The 24,838-nt window shown below is 36.9% G+C and overlaps 3 pseudogenes; 2 read left to right on the forward strand and 1 right to left on the reverse strand.

Moving 5' to 3' along the window:
- Positions 1-5,049, reverse strand: part of LOC132027591 (glutathione S-transferase P-like) — a 29,028-nt pseudogene extending 23,979 nt beyond the window's left edge.
- Positions 5,050-10,352: 5,303 nt separating this feature from the next.
- LOC132028886 (U2 spliceosomal RNA) lies at positions 10,353-10,510 on the forward strand (annotated as a pseudogene).
- A 3,627-nt stretch (positions 10,511-14,137) lies between these two features.
- On the forward strand, positions 14,138-15,345 carry LOC132027972 (large ribosomal subunit protein uL4-like; annotated as a pseudogene).
- The last annotated feature ends 9,493 nt before the right edge of the window (positions 15,346-24,838 follow it).

Here is a 24,838-nt window from a genome sequence, read left to right on the forward strand (position 1 = left end):
ATAAATGCTTATCTCCCCCTGGCAGATGAGTATGGGTGTAAATGACCCTGGAGATAATGGGATTCTGCGCCCAGGGAATTCAACAAATATTCATTGATCAGCAGCTACTGTGTGTCAGGAATTATTCTAAACACCGGGGATTAGGATATGAATAAACCATGAAAGCTGTTCTGCAGAAGCTCATAGTCTGGGAAGAGATGTAGGCCCCTTAACAGGTAATTACAACAAAATATAAAAAAGTGCAGTCAATGAAACTATGATTTCCTTAAGGGCAGGAACTCAATCATATTCTTTTTTGTATAACCAGCTCCTAGCAAAATGGCTGGCACATAGTGGGACTAAAAAAATGTTAAATAAGTAAAAGGTAGAGTATAAGGATTACCCAGAGGTAACCTTGGGAAAAGCTAGTTTTATTCTCTCGTAAGTCCTCAGCAAACCTAAAATGGGAAAACTTTGCAATTCACGGGTATCATTTTATTTCATTTGCACAATTTTTTATTATTTATTCTCCAAAAAATATTTAGAGTTTCCTCTTATTTCCTGGATGCCAGTGAAGAACTACCCCTATATAGACTGCCTTTTTTCTACTTTCATTTAAAACTTACCTGATTTTTTTAGGTCCCTGCTTTTATCTCTCTCTCTCTCTCTCTTTCACACACACACACACACACACACACACACACACACACCTCACACACATATATTTTTAAACGTATAATGTATATTTTCAAATTATTCAATGTGTAACCTAGATGACAAAGAAGGCATATAGAATCATTGGGCAAAAAATGGTCTATTCAAATGCAGTGGAGCAATTAGCAATTTGGGATGAAGGTAAATTTGTAATAAATTCATGCCTCATATTACAATAATTTGAGGTTAAGATTTTAAAATAGAAAATGAAATAATAAAAATATAGGAAGAAAATTAGTACTATTTATGTTTATCTTGAGGTAAGGAAATTTTACTACAGAAAAGAATTGCTGTAAACAAAGGAGAAAAATAAATGACAATGAGAAGATATTTGCAACATTTGCAATATATGACAAAATGTGAAACAGGGAAGGGGGCATTGTAACTAGGCTTGAAAGGTACCTGGAAAAATAAATGTTTACCTGTACTACAAATAATCCACATGTCCATATTGTTTCTCTCCAGTGTTCCAGTTTAGTAAATAAATAAAAAACAAGGTAAAATTATGGCAGTATGAACAATCTGAGGACATCTACAGGCTTGTGAAGAATTCTTTTTTTTTTTTTAAAGATTTTATTTATTTATTTGACAGACAGAGATCACAAGTAGGCAGAGAGGCAGGCAGAGAGAGAGAGAGAGAGAGAGAAAAGGAAGCAGGCTCCCCGCTGAGTAGAGAGCCCAATGGGAGGCTCAATCCCAGGACCCTGGGATCATGACCTGAGCCCAAGGCAGAGGCTTTAACCCACTGAGCCACCCAGGCGCCCCCTTGTGAAGAATTCTTACAAACCAGTGAGAAAAAACAAAACTTCAATAGGAATGAAGCAAAAGCATGAATAAGCAATTCATAAAAGCATAAGTGGATAATAAACATATGGACAAAATGCTTACATTTTTAATCTAACAAATTGACAATGATTACAAGAATGGTAAGATCCGGGGCACCTGAGTGGCATAGTCAGTTAAGCATCTGACTCTTGGTTTCCACTCGGGTCATGATCTCAGGGTGGTGAGATCCAACCCTGCCTTAGGCTCTGCACCCAGGGTGGAGTCTGCTTGAGATTCGTTCTCCCTTTCCCTCCTGCTTTGCTCCTCCCCTCTGTTTCTCCCCCTTTACCCCTCTCCCAGCTGGCACACACACACACACACACACACACACACACACACACTCTCTCTCTCTCTCTCTCTCTTTCTAAAATCAATTAATCAATTAATTTAAAAATCTTAAAAAAGAAAAGAATGATAAGCTCCCATTTCAGGTGAAATATTGGGAAATGAGTACTCACATACTTAGTTTTGTCAATACAAATTAGGTCACCATTTCTATGCAATAGACTCTTTTATTGTGAATAAAGGATAACCATGATATTGTCAAAAGTAGCCAGATTAAAAAACAATTATAATGTGGCTCCTTGAAGATCATGAAGAAACTGTGGTTACTTTGTTAGTGATTGATATTGTTTTGTTTTGTGCAAGAGTTCTTATCTTCTAAAGTTAAATATTGAAGTGTTTATGGATGAAATGATAGATCATCTGGATTTGCTTTAAAATAATTCAAGACTACAAATAACAGAAGGTAGAGATAAAGCAAGATGGCCATATCTTGATAACTGTCAATGGCACATGGCTATTCATTATACAGTCTTTCTCCTTTTTGCATATATAAAAAAAACCATACCAGAAGTGTTTTAAGCTGTTTGCATACTAACATCCATATTTTGTAAGAAATAAGATTATATATGGATTATACATTAAAAAAAGAACAGATGAAAGGATACCAGAAGTTAACAGTGGTTATCTCAGGGGAAAACTTTAGTTTTCTCCCCTTTGTTTCTCCACATAGCCTGAAATTTTTACAATGAACATAAATTACTACAACTGCTAGTAAAATCATTTTTTAAGAAATGCATTCATTTTTTAAAAAATGAATGCATTTTAAAAAATGCATTCAGTGCAGTCACTTTAATCTTAGAAAATGGGAGCCGTGAAAGACATATTAATATTTTTTTTCCTAGGGAACCACATCTTTTACAATTTTTATAGTCTTTTCCTTCTCTTCACCTGCTTTCAATTCAGGGATATCAAGCATACTCTGCTGTTTGGCTTAGAAATAAATTTTCTTTCATATTTTACTTTCTCCCTAATTTCTTTTCTGTTCTCTACTTGGTGTATCTTGATATTAGGCTTTCATTTTAACTAACCACAATAACACGTTATTAACTAAAGCCAACATTTTGTCCCATTATGCTTTCATCTGAAACCAATGAGAACTCATTGATCATATAAGGTGTAAGCAACATAGAGATAAGAAATATGCCTTAAGATATTTAGCTAGGCAGGCAGACACCATTGTAACTGAGACTGTAAGCACTAATGTTAGAGTCAACCAAAGTAAAACTGTGCTTGAAGTGAATTTTTAAAATAGCAATGAACTATTTTTGTCCCTTGCATTTCGCAGAGCTGAGTATTATGAGAACAAAGAGAAAAGTGAGTTTTACAATAAAATGTTTGAAGGGACATAGCTGGGTGTTTGGCCGCCTCCTCCTTCCCCCACCCTTTAAATCCGCAGAATACTTGTTTATAAAAATAAGAAGAATCTGGTTATTTTCAGTATCAGATCACAACACTGTGCTAACCAAATTCCACTTAAGATCACTGATCCTCATAACCACATCCACAGACTTATATTTGTGTAATCTAATTATATTATACAGTGGAAGACACTGAGACTCAGAAAATGATTGAGTGTGTAGTTCAAGGTCACATAGCCTGGATTCAAATATTATTTCTATCATATGCCAAAGCTCATTCTCTTTTGATTCCACCACACTGCATTTATAGACAGAGCACAGTAAGTGGACTGATGCAGAATGAAATGGGAAAATAGTGGGGCAGGAGAGTATGAGATATAACAACATTAAAGGGAGAATAAATACTCATTTCAGCTGTGATGGTTATTCTTATTCCATGTTTTCAGCCGTAAATGTGCACTATCACAACATTTTGAATTTACAAAGGCATGCCTCTTGCCATTTGCTGCATACCTATGCATTCTAGGATGATTTATGAATTCCAAGGCTATTAAAACTAGAAGGAACAATAGAGATCATCTAATAAAATCTTTCCCTTCTTAAAAAAAATAGTTGTAAGAAAATACTGTGAAGTGTTCCTTTATCTATAAGCTCAATTGCTATTGATGTTCATGACAAAAAAAAAACACAAAAAACAAAAAAACAATTGGACGTGAATTTGATTTTGTTTGAAAACTTCTCCAGTAGCATCCATATCTATACTTTAAGTGCAGTGAATGTCACATATATTTGAACAAACAGGTAACAGTGGACAAGGGGAACTAGAAGCCTGGCGCTTTGGTTTACTAGTGTTGCTAACAAGTTGTATGATTTTGATCACTTAAACTGGTCAGATTACTCATAAATAAATAGACCTGGACTGCATTCTTATCTCTTGGAGTCTTTTAAGGCAAAGAACTGTAGAGTTCTAGTATTGTGGATGCGGTTCCTTTGCTGACACACAAAGGGATGTTGTGGTTAGACTTGGAAATCACCTGACCAAATAACGTTTTCTCAAAACACAAGTAAATCTACAGATACCTCTTCTACCTTTCTGACGTTCTGAACTGGTAAATGAATAGAACACACAAAGGAAAACTACAGCAACGGTAGAGCAGAAAATGAACAGTGGGAGGTTATCCACAGTCTTTTTATATAAATAGACATTTGTTAACTCAGTTGAGGCCGTGTAAACTTGACCAAGGAGAAGAGAGAACAGGGTGAGCAAGAAACTGACGTCTTGGGATGTGAGGCAATCAATACTCGGAGCTGTGGGCAGAGTCATAAACATCGATTTGTTTAATTGGTTAAAGTAAAAGAAAAGATGTCTACGTAATATTTTCTGTATGTCCTCACTCAGAGATTGAAAAAAATTAACCTCATTTATTGTTTTACCTCCATATTTGGTTCCATCTATAAATAAGTGATATAACTTTCATTATTAACATTCTGTACCTACTTTTTAAACAATCTAATTCAAATCAGTCCAAAAGTTCCTAAGTAAATAACTCTCCAAACACCTGATCCATGTCCTACCTGGGGGATGATGGCATTAGCTATGCTTCCAAAGTCTTTTAGGTAAACGGCCTCAATATAAACATGAAAGGCTGTTTTTACAGGGGCGTCACAAGTGGCCAGCACCTTTGGAATCTGGAAACCTACCTCTGCCAGATCTGTGACAGTTGTGTTATTTGACCGTTCTCACCCATCGGTGGTGTTCGAACATGCCCTGGGCTAAGCCTCCAATCACCAGAGACTGTAACACAGCAGACAGGGAAAAATCAGCCATGGCTACACCTGCTAGATTGTGACAGAGCTGGTTTTGTGGACAGGAAAAGGCACTATATTAAGGCCTGTTTCCTCTAGAACGTTTCCTTTTTCTTTTATTTTGAATCCTTTCTACTTTAAACACTATTCCCCATGCTTTCTTTGTGTATTTACCAAATCGAACTCTCAGATGTGTCGTAGCTGGATCCTGACTAGAAGTCATGAGAACCACTTTATCCACCTTATCTACTGATTAGTAATTATTAGTAATTATTCATTAGTAATTATTCATCAGATGAATAATTGGAAGGGCTTATTTTTCAGAGAAATATTGAAAGGGCTTATTTTTCAGAGTTTGAAATCAGTGTTCAGAGTGATCCTCTGAAAATAAAGTCAAACTCTGAGAAATGTTCTTTAGAGCAAATAAAGACAAGTAAATTAAAATGTGGCTATAGCTGCTTGTGTCATAGATAAATAAGCCTTTTGATGTGCCCAGTGAATTGGAGAGCCTAGCAGTTCCGTAGTCCATTTTGCTATAATGTAATATACTTAAATATGCTAATTTACTAATATCTAAATACAATAATATATGCTAACAGAGAACCAAGCGGTGTTGGAAATGTCACTGTGTGACATTTATAGATAGAACATCTGCAGTTTCCAAACTGGAAGAAAACATGTCTATCTACCTTCCCCCTTCCAAAGACATACACCGCAGACACTGGGCACCACTGTAGACAGCAAGGAATGAGAGTGGAGGAAACAAGGGGGAGGGTAGACAGGTATGGCGGAAACAGGAAAAAGTAGGCATACGGGTAGCAAAAAGTACAGAAAAGGAATTTAAAATAATAAAGCATGTTAGTGAGACGTTTCATGTCTGTTTTATAATACTTGGCCATACTTATTTTCTTATACTTAAAATTGACCTGCAGTCTTTCATCATAAAATCAACTCATATTAATGATTTATGTGACATATTTGGAAAAATGGTACTTTTGACAGTCGATGTTGTTGTTTTGGTATCATCACTCCCACTGAAAGAAATAGACACATGAGGATTAAACTAAGCATCACTCAAGAATTTTTTATAAATTGTCTCCTGGTTCAACACAAAAATGTCTCATGGTGAGCAGCTACTAGCATCCTTTAAATGTAGTAATATATAAAATAATTATAAAATGAGTTATATATTAATACTTACAGAAATAATTCCTATAAAAATACTTTCTTAACATAAAAGCCTTTTTTTTGTAAAGTGACTAATAATCCCTGGATTATATATTTTTTATATCTCTATGCTCATTTACTACATTTGCCAAAATTGCGGTAAAAAGGGAGACTACATTTTGCTTTTGTTTTCTTTATGACATTCCAAAGCTTGTTGGTTTTTAAATTAGTTCATGCCATAAATAGGCTCAACTGATATGTTCAATTTTCCTACATATCAATTAGTATCTATTGATTAGATATTAATTATATTAATATGTTTAGTCCCTTTCTTCTGTCTGTACCCCCAATGAATAGTGCTCAGGGTAATATGAAAACAAACCTTTAATTAAACATAAAAACATTCTAAAGGACTATTCAACATAGTCCTGACAGATGTTCATTGGATTATTTTGTTTTCTAATAGTTAAAATGCAATTGCCCAAAAAGAGAAAAGCAGATTTCTTATCCCTTCTGTGCTGTAACTGGTAACATTTTAATTGCCCAAACCTTTGTTCATATCCTTTCATGGTTGATCTTTGCATAGATGTTCAGTCTGCAATTGAAAACTAGGGATAGATATTCTTTCCTCCTAGAGGATCCCTTCATGTCACTAGCCTCTTCAGATTATTTTTTGTTAAAATCTTGGATGAATAAAATACAAAACTTTGAAATGTGTTATTTATCAAAACATATTTGATACAGCAATATCTCTACTGAGATTTCTGTATGTTCCTAATATTCTAAAGAAAATATTCTGTTGATTTTTATGGCATGTACCTCTTAAGTCAAATGCAAGTCAAATGCAGAAACTGCTTAGACATACAAGAAATTTTATGAATTGAAGTTTGGATAAAATCATCTGCCCCCAAATCCCAGGATTAGTTATTTAAAGGAAGAAAAATAGAATATCTGCAGTTTCCAAACTGGAAGAAAACGCGTCTGTCTACTTTCCTCCTTCCAAAGACGCACAGCTTTTTTATGCTGTCCCCAGAGCTGTCACTGCTCCTGGATTGGCCCTGTTGATCAGTTCTGCACCGCCAAGAATTTAATTATGTTACATGGATCTTAAGAGTTTGTTTGGAGTTTTCAGCCAGGAAATCCAGGTCCTCCCATTTCGAGAGAACCCTCTGTTATCTAGGAAGTCGGTCTTTTCTGCCGGGGTATGCAGCTGACAAGAAAACATAGACAGCAGGGAGGTAGCAAGAGCATAGAGGCCAAGTTATTATCAGTTTGGAAACAGATCACTTTTTGTTTTATTCCATATTCAATCAAGTTCTTTCTTAGTATTAAAAATCTAGGATTTGCAAGCATAAGAAACAGAAAAGAGTGAACATAATTTGGGGCAGAGAATCTTTAAGATTATCTTGTATACCACCCATGTGAACAGCTAGCTGCTTCTCACCTCCCACCTCCACCCAGTCAATAACTCAGATTAGCAAAAGAAACAGAATAGGGTTATCATTGTTATTGCTGAGAGAATGTTTCAGGAGATTGATTTTTTCTGTAACTATGTAATTCCACAAACGCTATTCACATTGGGACTTGGCGGCTGTCTTCATATCTATAAGCTTGCAAATTGGCATTAATTCCACTTTTATAATAAATAGGCAGGTGACCTGGCTTCTTTTAGGCCTGTAATATGTGAGTCCAAGTGACTTTTTCTTGTCTTTGCTCTGAAAAATTCTTTGCTTCAGGAAATAGTGATTGACAAGCCTGAATAAGACATGTTCCCTCACCTTGTATGCTTAAAAAATTTCATGGGGAGGGGCATCTGGGTGGCTCAGTGGGTTAAGCCTCTGCCTTTGGCTCAGGTCATGATCTCAGGGTCCTGGGATCAAGCCCCACATGGGGAATCTCTGCTCAGTGGGGAGCCTGTTTCCCCCCGCACCACCGCCTGCCTCTCTGCCTACTTCCAATCTCTCTCTCTCTCTCTGTTAAATAAATAAATAAAATCTTTTTTTTTTTTTTTTTAAATTTCATAGGGAAAACAAAGGTGTAAACCAAATCAGGCAAATAATCTCTCTTGAGCCTGGATCAAATAAATGGAGGAAAAACAAATGCACTGGGCTAGGACCCATGTGGTACTTGGGCTCTCTCAGATCATTCCAGGGAAAACAGAGTTACCTTTTTGGTGATCATGTCTACACCAAGGCTGAATCCACAGGCCTTACCACATTTTCTGAACTAGCTCATGACCAAGAAGGCAAGAATATCATTAATTTTCCTTCTGTCTGTGTAATACCTCAGACCATATCTCTAGGTGCCAGTTCATTTTTACTCATAATTGCCAAGTGTGCTATTATGTTGACCCAAATCACAGACCTCTTAACATTTTTTTAATTTATTAAGACTTTATTTCTTAAGGGCACTTTTAGGTTCACAGCACAATGTATAGATATATATGTATACCCCTGCCTACACACACGCATATCCTATCTCCCATTATCAGCAACCCCCACAGAGTGATACATTTGTTACCATTGGTAAACCTACCTTTTGAAACATGATAATCACCCAGAGTCCATAGTTTACATTAGGAGTCACTCCTGGTGTTTTATATTGTATGGGCTTGAACAAATATATAATAATGTGTATCAAAAACAACAAAAAATCCCAAACATGTATTCATCGTTATAGTATCACATAGAGTAGTTTCACTGTCCTAAAAATCCTCTTCATTCTACCTGTTCATCCCTACTACCACCCCTACCCCTGGACACCAGTGAAATTTTTACTGGATTCATGGTTTTGGCTTTTCCAGAAGGTCGTATAGTTAGAGTCGTACAGAATCCAGCTTTTTCGGATTGGCTTTTTTCACTTAGTAATAAACATTTACCTCTCCTCCACATCTTTTCATGGCTTGAAGGTTTATTTCTTTTTAGTGCTGAATAGTTTCCACTGTCTGGATGCTCCAGAGTCTTTTTTCCAAACTTTGGAAATTATGAGTAAAGCTGCTATAACCTTCTATGTGCGGGTTTTTGAATGGACATAAGGTTTCAGTTCATTTGGGAAAATATCAAGAAGCATGATTGCTGGGTCATATGACAAAAGTATGTTTAGTTTTATAAGAAGCCACCAACCTGTCTTTCAAGTGGCCATATCATTGTATATTCTACCAACAGTGAATGAGATTTCTTGTTGCTCCCCATCCTCACCAGCATTTGGTGGTATCAGTGTTCCGGATTTTGGCCATTCTCATAGATGGTTAGTGGTATCTAGTTGTTTTAATTTGCATTTCCCTGATGACATAATGTGGAGCCTCTTCTCATATGCTTATTTGCCATCTGATCTCTTCTTTGGTGAGGTGTCTCTTAGGGTCTTTGGCCTATTGCTCAGTTGGGTGATTTTTTTCTCGCATTCATTTATAAAATATTTATAAAATATCAAATCACTGTGATTTACACCTGAAACTAAAAAGGATATTTATGTCAGTTGGAATTTAATGGGGAAAAAAAAAGATCATTCTATGGTCAACTATTATTCAGGCAGAATAAATATTTGATTTTTTATTAGTTGTCAGAGTAATGAGTTGATTTCTTAGAAAACTCCATTGAGAATCAGTATGTTGGGGCTAGTGTGTTTTGTTTGGTATTGTTGTTCTATTTTAATTTTTTGTCTCACCATGGACTCATAATTTTCTTATATACCCTGTTTAAATCTTTTTTTAAGAGGTTATTTATTTTTTTTTATTATGTTCAGTTAGTCAACATATAGTACCTCATTAGTTTTTTTTTTCCTTTCTTGTTTCCTTTTTTCTCTTTTCCTTTCTTTTGCATATTATTATTATTTTTGTATGTTCAGTTAGCCAACATATTAAATCTTTTTGATGTTTGAGTTGCCTTATCTGCCCTATCTGGTCAGTGGGACCTCCTGCAAGCTGTGCCATATATCCTTTTAATATGAGCACATTAAAATTTGATAGCTTTCCTGCTTTCTGGGGCAAGACGTCCCAGGCTAATCTTAAAATTTTTCTGTTTCAGATTTAGAATCAGCCATATCTCCAAGGAGCTTTTGTTCCTTTTAGTGAAAAATAGTATTGTGGGGTACTCATTTCTGCTAGATTGTCATTGTTTCTTTTATAAGATTAGGGAAATTAATAGAATCTTTTATTTGGTTATTGCTTCTCGGCCTTTTGGCTAAGATCAAGTGTAGAATCTTTTATTTGGTTAGATGAATGGGTAGACTCACAAGTGCTCACTGATATTTCTAGCTCATTTAAAATCACAAAGTGTTTTAATATCTTATATTTGTTTTCCTCTCTATGGAAACTTTTATTCCTAAACCATTAACTTATTTACTTAATATTTTATCCTATAACGTACCCTAAATAACTTCAAAATAACAATACATCTAACAGTAAAAACTGGATCACAATTTTAAATGCCCATTCTCTTGAACATTCCTCTTTGAGGAATAAAATTTTGAAGTAATGCCCAAGATTCACATATACACAGTAATTAGGCATGCCTTTAACTTCTCTTTACTAAATTATGGCAGCTGAAATATCCTTCTTCTATAGATCCTCCTAGAAAAACCTAAAACCCATATCTATGATAAAATAAAATTAGCCAATTATTAAAAATTATTAGTAGCTTACTATTTGTCAGATATTATCTAGGGTTCTGTGAATACACTGCTGTCATGAACCATCAGTACAGACTAGATTCAATAGAATTTAAATGTGGGTATGTACCTGGCAGCCAGCTTCTACAGTGGCACCTAATGATTCCCACCTCACAGTATTAACACCCTTGTGTGATCCCCTCCCAAATTATACTAGAGTTGGTCTCTTGGTGTGACCAGTAGAATATGTCAGAAGAATTAGTATGTTCCGTTATAAAAAACACTGCAGCTAGGGGCGCCTGGATGGCCGAGTGTGTTAAAACCTCTGTCTTCAGTTCAGGTCATGATCCCAGGGTCCTGGGACACCAAGCCCCGCATTGGGCTCTCTGCTTAGCAGAGAACCTACTTCCCCCTCTCTCTCTGCCTGCCTCTCTGCCTACTTGTGATCTCTGTCTGTCAAATAAATAAATAAAATCTTTAAAAAAATAAAAATAAAAATAAAAAACACTGCAGCTACCATCTTGGTGGTGCCTCTCAGATCACTTGGTCTGGGGGATGCCAGATCCATGTTGTTTATAACAAACATGTTTACACACTGAACTTAGTTAAGTAACCATGAACCTTGGATCTTAAAAAATATATGAGGATACAAGACAAGTTCTTGGCCTGCGTAATGTAGGAAATTAAATGATACTGGTACAGAAAACTGATACTTGAAGGTGCTTGTAAAAGAAGGGACACAAACAATTTATTCACCAAATGTGCCTTTATTCTGGTTTAGAGTTTGCATTCAAATGAACTGCAAAGTCCAGGAAAACCCAAAGAAAAAACTAAGTAGAGGAAGAAAAAAAGAAAGAGAGAGAGAAAGAAAGAAAGAAAGGCAGGAAGGAAGGAGAGAGGGAGAGAGGAAGGAAGGAAGGAAGTTAGTCGTTGACCTGGATTATTGGCTCTGATCAATATTACTTCTAAATATCTGTGCATAGGAGCACCTAGGTGACTTGGTCGTTAAGTCTGCCTTCAGCTCTTGTCATGATTCCAGGGTCCTGGGATCGAGACCTGCATCAGGCTCCCTGCTCAGTGGGAAGCCTGATTCTCTCACCCCCACTCCCCCTGCTTGTGTTTTCTGTGTGTGTGTGTGTGTGTGTGTGTGTGTGTCTCTCTCGCTATCCTCTCTGTCAAATAAATAAGTAAACTATAAATAAATAAATAAATATTAGTGTATAAGTCTTAAAGTTAGTTTAGATTTAACAGAAAAAATAGAAAAGGAGGAAACTCTACCAAACTCATTTACAAATCCAGCATTATGCTGTTACCAAAACCAACAAAGTTGTCATGAGAAAAGAAAATTAAAAGCCAATAACCCTGGTGACATAGATTCAAAAACCCCAAATGTTAGCAAATCATATTCAATAATACATTAAAAGGATTATATGCCATGATCAAGTGGGATTTATTCCAGGGACACAAGAATGGTTCAACATTTGCAAATGAGTCAATGTGATATACCACATTAACAAAATGGACAATAAAAATTATATGACCATCTCAATAAATGCAGAAAAAGCATTCAACAAAATTCAACATCTGTTTATGATAAAAACTCTCAACAAAGCTAGTATAGAGAAAATATATCTCAACATATTAAAGGCCATTTATGACAGGCCTACAGTTTACATCACATTCAACATTGGATCAGGCATAAGACAAGGATGCCCACTCTTACCATTTTATTCAACATCGTAGTGAGAGTCCTAGCCACAGCAATTAGGAAAAAAAGAAAAAGGAAGAAAGAAAGAAAGAAAAGACATCAAAATTGGAAAAGAAAAAGTAAAATTGTCACTATTTGCAGACAACATGATACTATATATAGAAAACCTAAACATTCCATCAAAACCTTGTTAAAACTAAAAAATTTAGTAAAATTTCAGGATACAAAACCAACACATGAAAAGTTGGTTTTTTTCTACAAGCTAACAACAACTTATCAGAAAAAGACATTAAGAAAACCCATTTACAATCTCATCAGAAAGAATAAAATACCTAGGAATAAATTTAACCAAGGAGATGAAAGGCCTATACACTGAAAACTATAAAACATTGATGAAAGAAATTGCAAATGACAAAAACGAATAGAAAGGTATTCCATTCTCATGGATTGGAAGAATTAATATTGTTAAAAACATTCATACTACCCAAAGAGGTCTATAATTCAGTGCAATTGCTACCAAAATTCCAAAGACCTTTTTCACAGAAAAAGAAAAAACAATCCTAAAAGTTTGTATGGAACCACAAAAAACTCCAAACAGCCAAAGCAATCTTAAGAAGGGCACAGCTGAAGGCATCATGCTTCCTGGTTTCAAACTATATTAAAAAGATGTAGTAATCAAAACAGTACGGTATTGGCATAAAAATAGACACATTGAAAACAGAATACAGAGTCCAGAAATAAATCCACACAGAAATAGTTCATTAACCTACAATGGAGAAGCCAAGAATATGCAATGGGGAAGGACAGTCTCTTCAATAAATGGTGTTGGGGATATTGGACATCCACATGCAAAAGAATGAAATTGGGCCACTATCAACAACATACACAAAAGTGAACTCAAAATGGATTGAAAACTTGAATGTAAGACCTAAGACCATAAAACTCCTTGAAGAAAACACAGGTGGTAAGAAACTGACATAGATCTTGGGGATGATTTTTTTAATCTGACACCAAAAACAAAGCAACAGAAGCAAAAATAAACAAGAGAGACTACATCAAACTATAAAGATTTTGCACAACAAAAGAAACCATCAACAAAATGAAGAGGACCTACTGAATGGGAGAAAATATTTGCAAATCATATATCTGTGAAGAGGCTTATATCCAAAATATAGAGAGAACACATACAACTCAATAGCAAAAAAAAGTCCAGTTAAAAACGAGAAGAACTGAACAGACATTTTTCTAAAGAAGCCATACCGATGGACAACAGGTACATGAAAAGATGCTCTATGTCCTTAAACAGAGAAATGCAGATCGAAACCACAGTGAAGTATCACCAGACACCTGTTTGAATGGCCTTTATCCAAAAGACTAGACGTAATAATTGTTGGTGATGATATGGAGAAAAGGGAAGCCTTAATGCACTGTTGGTGGGAATGCAAAGTGGTTCAGCCACTGTGGAAAACAATATGGAGGTTCCTCAAAACTTGTGATCAGCATAGAACTACCATGTGATCAACAATTCCACTTCTGGATATTCATCTAAAGAAAACAAGAACATTAGTCTGAAAAAAAAAAAATGAAGAGATCAAAATAGTTTTTCCTCTGGAAGCCAGTGAGCTTGAGAGGAGCATGGCTTTCTCTCCCTGCCATGGCATGTGCCTGCCCACTGGTATCAGTGTACTTCAAAAAGAGGGAATCTTCTGGCAAAAATGTCACTTTGCCTGCTGTGTTCAAGACTCCCAATTGACCAGGTATTGTAAACTTTGTTCACACCAACTTGTGCAAAAACAATAGACTATCAATGAATTAGCATGACAATAGACTAACAGTGAATTCACTGTGCTATCAGTGAATTAGCATGTCAGCAAACGAATCCTGAGTCTTGGGGCTCAGATTTCTAGAGTTCGAGTCAGTGAGACTCACAGTTCTTGCCAGGGTGGTTTTGAAAATATGTGTCAAGGGGCTGCATGTTTGCACCAACCAAGACCCGACACCATAGGCAACGCATAGTGAACACAACAACAGAAGCGATAGGCCACGTGCTCCGCCCAGGCCACCTTTGGCCTTACCAGCGTTGGGCATGTCTAAAGGTCAGCAAATTGAGAAAATGCCTGAACTTGTTTTGGTGGTCAGAGATAAAACTCAAAGCTACAAAGCTACAAGAAGGCCAAGGAGCCTGATTTGCTTCTTAGGAAACTGAACGCTTGGAGTGGTATCAAGAAGGTCTATGCCTCTCAGCAAATCTGAGAGCTGGCAAGGGCCAAATGTGTCCTATACAGCACAGGAGAGACCCTGCCTCCTTTGTAATGAGGACAACAGTACCGTGAAGGCCTTCAGAAACATCCTTGGAATGACTCTCCTTAATGGAAGCAAACTGAACACTTGAAAACTTGGCCCCTGGAGAGCATGTGGGACGTTTTTGCCTTCGGACCAAAAAGTGCTTCCCGCAGGTGAGATGATCTGTGGAAAAGCTCAGAGATCCAAAGAGCCCTCTGAGCACCACACATGGTAGAGTCCTAAAGTGGAATCCATACAAAACCCCGTGAATCGTATTGAAGCTAAACCCATATGCCAAGACCAGGAGCCGGAATAACCATTCTTTCCTGGAGCAAGAATTATAAACTCCAGATGGATAAGGCAGCAGCAGCACTGGAAGCCAACTCAGATGAGAAGGGTTCCAGGCAAGAAGCCTGTGATAGGGAAGACAGGAAAGGAGGCTGTTGGCGTGAAGGAGCAGAAGAAGCCTCTGGTGGGAAAAAAAAATGCAGCTACTGAGAAGAGAAGCCTGCAGAAAAGAAACCCACCACAGAAGAAAAGAAGACTGCTGCCTAAACTTAAATGTTTGTTCCATAAATGTCTAATCATCTTGGACACCTAATTCTGACCAAAGGCAGTGAGGGGGAAGAATAGATCAAAACAGTATGGTTTTTGTGTATTACACCTCTGTGTCCATTGCAGCATTACTTATCACGGCCAAAATGCGGAAATAACCTAAGCGTTCATCCATGGATAGATAAAGAAATTGTAGTATATATATACAATATTATTCAGCCATCAAAAAGTGAAATAAATCAGAAAAAGACAAATACCATATGGTCTCTCTTATACATGGAAGTTTAAACAAACAAACAAACACCAAGCTCATAGATCTAGAGAACAGATTGATGGTTGCCAGAGATGGAGGGTGGGAAATGGGAGAAATGGGTGAATATGGGTGAATATTTTCTTAGTCTAAATAAATTGAATTAAAAACAAATCACTCAAATTTAGCAATTAAAATCCAAAAGCAGATTTAAAAATAATATATCAGCACCATAATAGGGAGATTTCACAAAATCAAAGATGGTTGAATATTAGAAAAGCAGTGAATAAAACCCATAACATTATAAAATTTAAGAAGTATCATATGATCATCTTCACTGATATCAAAAAGGCTTTTGATAAAGTCACAGCAATCCTTGCTCAGATCATTCAGATGAATTTTTCTGAACATCATCAGGCATAAATAGAGTATATGCATATACATGTATCTCATCATATATATACAGATATACATATATTTATACACATAGATCGGTATATAAATATGCACATATGTATTTAAATATATACATATGTGTAGGTGTATATATGCATATATACCTATACATATGTGTCTATAAAGATGAGTAAAAAATTAGCAATAACACTAAATATTGCTTAGAGACATATATATGTAGTAAACATGTAAAGATACAAATGGGAATGAAAAATACAAATTCAGGAGGAAAAGAGGCAAAAGAGACTGGCAAATATAATTAGGGGTCCAACTTATTTATAATTTTCTCTTCCTTAAATTGACAGATGGGTACCTAGATTCTCATTTTCCTCTGTACAGTTTTTGTATGTCTGAAATAGATCAGGAAAAACGGCGATAAAAAGAGAAGAGAGCACAAGCTTTTTGAAATCAAGACAAAACTCAGTTCCAACCTCATCTATGCAATTTCCTGGCTTTAGGCTCTTGATTAGGTCCTTTAACTTCCCTGAGCTTCGGTTTCCTCAACTGTAAAATGAGGGTAGTAACAACTTATCTACTTCCTGAAAGTATGTTTTAGCATTTAGCAAAGTAATAAACACCTAGTGTGCACTTAACGTATTTGATACTTCTCCTGACTTGTTTCAATAAGGTGGACATTAAGTGTGTGTTTTTGCATTCCAAATGTGTGCATGTGGGGGTGTTTACAGGGCATATGCATTTCAATTTCTTGGTGCTCAGCCCTTGGGTTCTTAGGATTTTACCATCCTTTTTCACATATGACCTTTTTATTTTGCACTTCCTGTTTTAATTTTAAACATAGAAGGGACAATTTTCTAGACAATCAACAGAACAGCTGCTAGGGGAAAAAAATAGAAATGAAAGAGCTGAATGATTGAAGGTTGACACTTAAAAGAATAGTTTTGCAGTTAACAGCTGTGTATTCCAGAAATATCTGACAAATACATGATAACAAAAAGCAAAAATTGCTACTAATATTGAGAACTCATAGCTGGAGAGCTGAGAACTACGGAAAAACAATGACAAAATTTCAGTGTTGACCTTAAGTTTCTAAATGAGTTATAGTTACATGACAAGAAACGAAGAAAATAATGATAAATCTCCTCACAAAATCTAAATTTTATGGCAGTTAAGGCATAAACAAGCACTGTGAAATACACTTTAGATATCATTTTGGCCTTTTAAAACATGTTTTGAATACTGAACAACAAATGTAGGTCATTGTCAATGACGACGTTCTCCTGTAATTCTAACGATTTGTCTCTGTTCTTCTCCTCCTCGTCTGCCGACAGACATCACACTTTGAGTCCCACCACCACACACACACCCCGGTTGCTTGTCTTTCTGCTTCTCTGTGGGGGTAATCCTTGGTCTTCTCTCTCTGTGAAGATAGTTAATGAAATTAGAAAGCCTAGATACCCCAATGTGAAGTCACGTTTGCTGAATGTAACACATTGGACAAGATTTTGCCTCTCTGAGCTTTAGTTTTATTACAAAATAGGGACTAAAGCAAGCCAACATACAGCACAGGCCTTTAAGAAAAAATCTAGAAGCATCATTCAAATGCAAGATATGATTAATCTCAGGAAATACTGTAAACTGGGTAGTAAAAGGGACCAGTTTCTAGGTGGTTCTTCTCCCAGGAAACAAAACAAACCCTTAATCTATTTGGTTTCCTGTTTCGGTATCTCCCAACAACAGCAAAAGCAGATATATATGAAAATTTCTCTGTTTTCCTTAGCCCAACGTGCTTTGCAGTTCATGTGGATTACATAACTTTTGTTTATTTATTTAACAAATCCTAATTGGGAACCTTTTTACCGTTTACCTGTGGATGCTATACTAGGTGGTTTGGACACATCCCATGAAGAAAAAAAAAGAAAAAGACACCAAAGATATGGGCGCCTAGATGGCTCAGTCAGTTAAGTGTCTGTCTTTGGGTCAGGTCATGATCCTGGAGCTCGGAAATCAAGTCCCACATGGGGCTCCCTGCTCGGCAGCAGGGAGTCTGCTTCTCCCTCTGCCTCTCCCCCTGTTCATGTTCTCTCTTTCTCTCTTCCCCCGCCTCAAATAATTAAAATCTTTTTTTTTTTTTAAGATTTTATTTATTTATCAGAGAGAGAGAGCGGGAGAGAGCGAGCACAGGCAGACAGAATGGCAGGCAGAGGCAGAGGGAGAAGCAGGCTCCCTGCTGAGCAAGGAGCCCGATGTGGGACTCGATCCCAGGACGCCGGGATCATGACCTGAGTCGAAGGCAGCTGCTTAACCAACTGAGCCACCCAGGCATCTCTCAAATAAAGAGAATCTTTAAAAAATTATATGTATATGTATATCTATAGATATATATCTCCCCCCAAAATCCTTACCCTCTTGGAGTTCCGCATTCTCTCTGAGTGAGTCTGGGTGGAAGAAGGAAGAGATAATAAATAATAAATATTGAAAAAAAAACCTAGTATTCACAGCATGTTAGAAGATGATCAATTCTATGGGAAAAAAGGGGTGGAGCAGGGAAAAGGAATGGGAAGAGTTTTCAGGAAGGGCTTGTCAGCTGGGTGGAAGGAGAGGCTGCTAGATACAGTGTCTAATTGGGTAGGTCTCCATGAGGAAGCTGCTTTTTTTTTTTTTTAAAGATTTTATTTATTTATTTGATAGACAGAGATCACAAGTAGGCAGAGAGGCAGGCAGAAAGAGAGGAGGAAGCAGGGTCCCCACTGAGCAGAGAGCCCGACATGGGGCTCAATCCCAGGACCCTGGAATCATGACCTGAGCCGAAGGCAGAGGCTTTAATCCACTGAGCCACCCAGGCACCCCAAGGAAGCTACTTTTGAGAAAAGGCTTGAAGGGTGAGGAAATTACTCAAGAGAACATCTAGAAAAGAACATTCCATTAAAGGGAATATCCACTGCCAAAGCCCTATGGTGTCACTTTCTTGTCATGTGTGAGAGAACAACCAGGTCCTTGTGTCTGGCGAGGAATGAGTCTGGGGAGAGTACCAGGAAAGGAAGCTAAACGATAACATTTTATGTAAAAATACCTTACTTAAGGGTGCCTGGGTGGCTCAGTGGGTTAATGCCTCTGCCTTCGGCTCAGGTCATGATCCCAGGGTCCTGGGATCAAGCCCCTCATCGGGCTCTTTGCTCAGCCAGGAGCCTGCTTCCTCCTCTCTCCGCCTGCCTCTCCGCTTACTTATGATCTCTCTCTGTCAAATAAATAAATAAAATCTTTAAAAAGAAAACTTAAAAAAATTAAATATAAATAAATAAATAAATAAATAAATAAATAAATAAAAATACCTTACTTAAAACTTGGGAGCCTTACTAAAACTTTCAAAAAAAAAAAAAAAAAGCAAAAACAAAAAAAGCTTCTTTCTATAAATTTTAAAAGCAAGAAGACCTCAGTTTTTGTTCTGATGCCTGATTGTTTCAATGAATATTTGATTATTTCTTATATGTTACATTTTATTGGTAGAAAGATACACTTAGTATTCATTTTTTCCTATTCTCTTTCAACATTTCCCATCATTTATGACTATAATCAGCTTTGAAAAGCATGAGGCCCCCTCACACTTACCCTACATTTGTTTTAAGAGCTGCTCCCAGTAGGTTGGAGCTTGCTGTCCAGGTTTTAACCCTGCTCCCCAACAAAGTTCCTCTACATTGTTATCCCACAGGGAAAACTGTCTCATTGTCTTTATGCCATCCACCCAGCTGCCCAAAGAAAACAACTGCCTACAAGAGTGAAAAGCGAATGCATCCCCATTTCTATTTCATTACAAGGAAGAGGAAACCAGGGTAAACCCAAGTCATGGATGACATAATTTAGAAATCAACTTCATGTTTCCCATTTTGAAGTAAAAAAAATGGAGGTGCACTCTGGAAAAACAGCATGGGGTTTCATCAAAAAGTTGAAAATAGAGCTACCCTACAAAACAGCAATTGCACTACTGGATATTTACCCTAAAGATACAAATGTAGTGATCCGAAGGGGCACGTGCACCTGAATGTTTATAGTAGCAATGTCCACAATAGCTAAACTATGGAAAGAACCTAGATGTCCATCAACAGATGAATGGATAAAGAAGAAGTGCTATATATACACAATGGAATACTATGCAGCCATCAAAAGAAATGAAATCTTGCCATTTGCGACTACGTGGATGGAACTAGAGTGTATCATGCTTAGCGAAATAAGTCAATCGGAGAAAGACAACTATAATATGATCTCCCTGATATGAGGAAGTGGAGATGCAATGTGGGGGGCTTGGGGGGTAGGAGAAGAATAAATGAAACAAGACGGGCTCGGGAGGGACACAAACCATAAGAGACTCTTAATGTCACAAAACAAACTGAGGGTTGAGGGGGGGGGGGCGTTGGGAGAAGGGGTGGTAGGGTTACGGACATTGGGGAGGGTATGTGCTGTGGTGAGTGCTGTGAAGTGTGTAAACCTGGCGATTCACAGACCTGTACCCCTGGGGCTAATAATACATTATATGTTTATAAAAAATTTTTTTAAAATTATTTTTAAAAAATGGAGGTGCAAGGATGTTCACTGCTTTTCCTTCCTCACTAATTATGATGAGGTGTGGTATTATGTTACTGTTTATCCCAGGCAGGAAGGGAAATCTTACAATATCACCCTCTACGACAGAAGAGAAATTATGCTTTCCTCCATCAAATTTTCTTCCTCAGCTCAGACTTTGCTTCACTGAATTAAATTTATATTTATCAGATAAAGCTATTTAGTATTTTGCCAGGTTTGCACTAGGAAGGATTTAAGTTTTTTTTTTTTCTGAGAAATTTTAATAAAACATAAACTCATTCCACCAAGATTTTTTTTTGAAATTCAGACTATCTGATCTTTAGGGCAGGATTTTTTTCAACAGTATGTAATTATTTTCTAACACCTTCTGTAATACATCATTCTGCTGTTTTACAGCACATTTGGGTAATAAATTTTTTATTCATTTTATCTAAATTCTGACATCCTATAGATCTGGCGTTAAATTATTTTGTTTAGGTTTCTACTAGTAAGTAGCTGAACGTCAAAACAACTTAAAAGGTTGTTTTAAGGAGAATGAACAAAGAGAAAACAACCCTCCTTTAGTTCGGCAGGTTTCGATGGATGCACTTCTGTGTATAATAGAAGATCATGTCACTGTGGAATCTAGGACAAAGAGGGCTTTTTAGAGAGCATGCATTCTTCGCTAAGTAGGGGCCATTAATTCATACAGTTCAAAGAAAGAACCCTGAAACATATTGTATTTTTCTATGTTCTTACTTCTCCTCTACCACCAATTTCCTTCATTTATATTTATGCACTCCTGCTCTTACTGGCCTATGTACGTACACTCACTTTACTGGAAATGCTATATTCTCTGATGGCAGTTGATAGAACCATCATCACTTCCCACACTTCTGCGCAGCAGAACGACATTTTTTTTTTTCTGATGCCTTTTCCTCAGAGGAGATCACTCTTATTGTTTGGAAAACTCAAGGCTTACCCTGTGTATGGGCCATCCCTCAGGCTCCCTTGAGAAGAGTAAATGAAACGGACAAACACAAACTCTGGAAAGTTTTCTTCTGCCAGTTTTCAAGATTGTTATAGTTGTTACAGTTCTTTGATCAAAATGATCATATTAACCCATCAACCAGTAACAAAGAAGAGAGGAAAGTAAAAAGTGGGGTATCTTGAAAATCATCGAAAGAAAATCATGAGATATTATTAACAAGTATTAACATACTTGACTGTATAATGAATTTGTCTTGATGAAATTAAGTACATTTCCATATATCACAAAACTATTATAAATACAGGTAGTATGACCCTGGAAAGAAATACAAGAAGTGCCTCATTGGCTGTCTCCACTGATGGGAATGGAGAGATTAATTTTAAAGAGAACAGTCTGTACCCTGACAGTAGCAGAGTGAGATGGGCACTCTCATAGATTGCTGGTGATGTCTACATGAAGCATTCTGTCAAGAAAGCAATTTGCAATATTGATCAAGGACCAGTAAAATTTTTCATGCCTTTAACCTTAGTAATTCCATTTTGAGGAATTTATTCTAAGGATATCAGCTAAAGTGTAGAAGACAGTTTGGGGGTTTTGGGGGGGTGGTTTTGTTTTGCATTTGCAAAATATATTACTGAAGTATTTTTTACAGAAGTGAAAATGAAGGAAAACTTAAAAGCCCCAAATTGGGTAGGATTAGGTAATCCTTTTTCTGTTTCCCAATTATTTTGTACATACATTTTATTCATTTGACAGAGAGCACAAGTCGGCACAGAGGCAGGCAGAGAGAGAGGGAGAAGCAGACTCCCTGCCGAGCAGAGAGCCCGATGCGGGGCTCGATCCCAGGACCCTGGGATAATGACCTGAGCCAAAGGCAGAGGCTTTAGCCTACTGAGCCACCCAGGTGCCCCCCATACATTTTATTCAAACAGCCAGCATTGTGGGTTCTTTGCATTTGCATGGATACCTTCTTGAGTAACTGAGTTCTCAGAGTGAGACAAAGAATTTTCATCTCTGTGATCCCAGAGCCTACTATAAAAACTGGGGCCCCATAGACTCTCAGTTAATAACTTGTAAATTAGTAAAATTTCACTTTATTTGTCATGCAATCCATAATGACCACTAAGATTATTATTTCCCCCCAACTCTCACTGCCTACACACCCATAAACATGAGACTAATTCATTCCATTTTTGCAGTTTAGCAAATTAGACTGTTTAAAACAAACTGAATTTAGCTTTATCTGTTTGTACATATAGATAGAGCTATTGGCACGGTCATAAACAAACTCAATTCCAAATCAGTATATTAACCATAACAGGTATTAATATAAAGATAAGCAGTAAGATAAGAGATAATATTTCAAGTCACTTTTAAGACTTTACATGAAATTTTTGATGTTTGAGAAAACCAAACGATTCAATGTCAGATGGATCCCAGAGGATACGTGAGACTGATACAATGTGGAATAAAAATTACAGAGTTTGGAAAATCAATGTCATATATGTATATATGAAGATTGAGGCCATTTTCTGTATCTTAAAAGTAATTTTAAGCTGCTTTAAGAGGCAGTCTTTTGAGTGTAAGCCTCCTCACTCAGCTCAATTACATCCCAGCACAATGAGAAAAATTGCGAGTGAGTTCACAAAACACTGTGGGAAAACTATTTTAGACTGTTATTGGGAAGTTGTCTGTACATAGACGTGTAATAGCTGCACTTCAGTCCAATTCTGGTCTTTGCAATTTACTTTAAGATGTGCCAATCCTCAGTAAATTATGTGAGAAGGGGACAATGAAATCATTATATACCTGAATTGTAATACATTCCTATCTTACTCCAGGAGTAGAATTAAATAAATCAATAAATGGAAGGGTTCATGTGTAGAAGATTGAAGCGCCCACACATGCAACTTTTATTCCGGGTTTGAGGGTGAGAGGAGGTAGAAAATGATTTCAGCAATAACAAATCAGAAAACTAGTGGAACTTTTTAAAAGCATGAAGAATGAAATCCACTTAATGTCTGAGTATCTGCTAATGTCATGTAACTCTGGATAACATTTAAAAAATCATATATGAAAAAATAAACAGCTAAATGTTGGACAACAGAGAGAGAAAACTCACCTTAAACAACTCAAGCAATTCCTCTAGAAAGGAGAGGAAAGGGAGAGAGGGAGGTAGGAAGGAAGTAATTTAGAGCTTGTATAGTACCTAAAGAACCCTCTTATAGGGTGTTGACTACCTCCTGGCCAGGTGGGCAGCAGACAAGGTCTTGGCCACCCTGAGGAAGAGACAATATGGCACACCAAAAGTGCCCCAGAGTTTTAAAACTTAGTTTTACCAATACCAGCTAAGACAATCTGATTCAAATAATTTCTTTAAATCATACATCTACATGTGAAAAAAAAAACTTCGTCTGTACCATAATATAAGGTAAAATCATATATTTTCTCCTCAATACATGTTTTCCTAAGTGCTGCTCAGTAAATAGCACCTTTTCTTTTTCTCAGATCTACGGTAGTGGCGGCGTGGGGGGGAGGGTAACATACCAATCAATACTACATCTAGTTGCAAACATTATTTTCTGAACTCTTCAAAGGTTGGTGTTGGTGCTTCGGTAAGGATGTTGGTGGCTCCGAGAATTCTGTGAGTTTTAATTAAGGTCTCTGGGCCCAAGACTCATTGTAGAGAGAGTATAATTGCGCTTTATACCCTAAAAAGCGGTTTGGATATATTTCCTTGAATTCAGGTATTCAAATAAAGTTTGTTAGATAACTGTAGGTTTGAATATTTCAATGAAGATGATAATTTAATATGACAGGAAAAATGAGAACACTTATAATCCGTGTTCCCAGGCCATAGTGGCCTAAAAGAACAAAGCTTTGTGTCAGAGTAAGAGTAGAGATAACGTCGAACAGCAGAATAGATGGAATCCCACCCCACTGGTCATTCCTTCATTTCACTCAACAAGTATTTATTGAGTATCACATAAGAACCAAGCACTCTGCCAGGCACTGGGGGTATGATGGCGAACAAAAGTAGACACGGTCTTTTGTGTACCTTAAAATCTGGGAAAGGCATTGAGTAAATAACAAGGAAGTCTTACCTAGACTTGGGAAAGGGGGCGACTGTAGTTAAGATGGGTGTTCCTTAGGAAGGAATGCTTGGGTTGAGTTATGATATATCGCCTGGAGTTAACCAGGTAAGGGGAGGAGGCACAAAAGGTGAGGAGGAACGTTAAGGACAGACGGTAGACTATTTTCAATGACCCCATTGTCAGAGG

This window comes from Mustela nigripes, chromosome 12, assembly GCF_022355385.1.
Source record: "Mustela nigripes isolate SB6536 chromosome 12, MUSNIG.SB6536, whole genome shotgun sequence".
In the NCBI taxonomy this organism is placed as follows: domain Eukaryota; kingdom Metazoa; phylum Chordata; class Mammalia; order Carnivora; family Mustelidae; genus Mustela; species Mustela nigripes.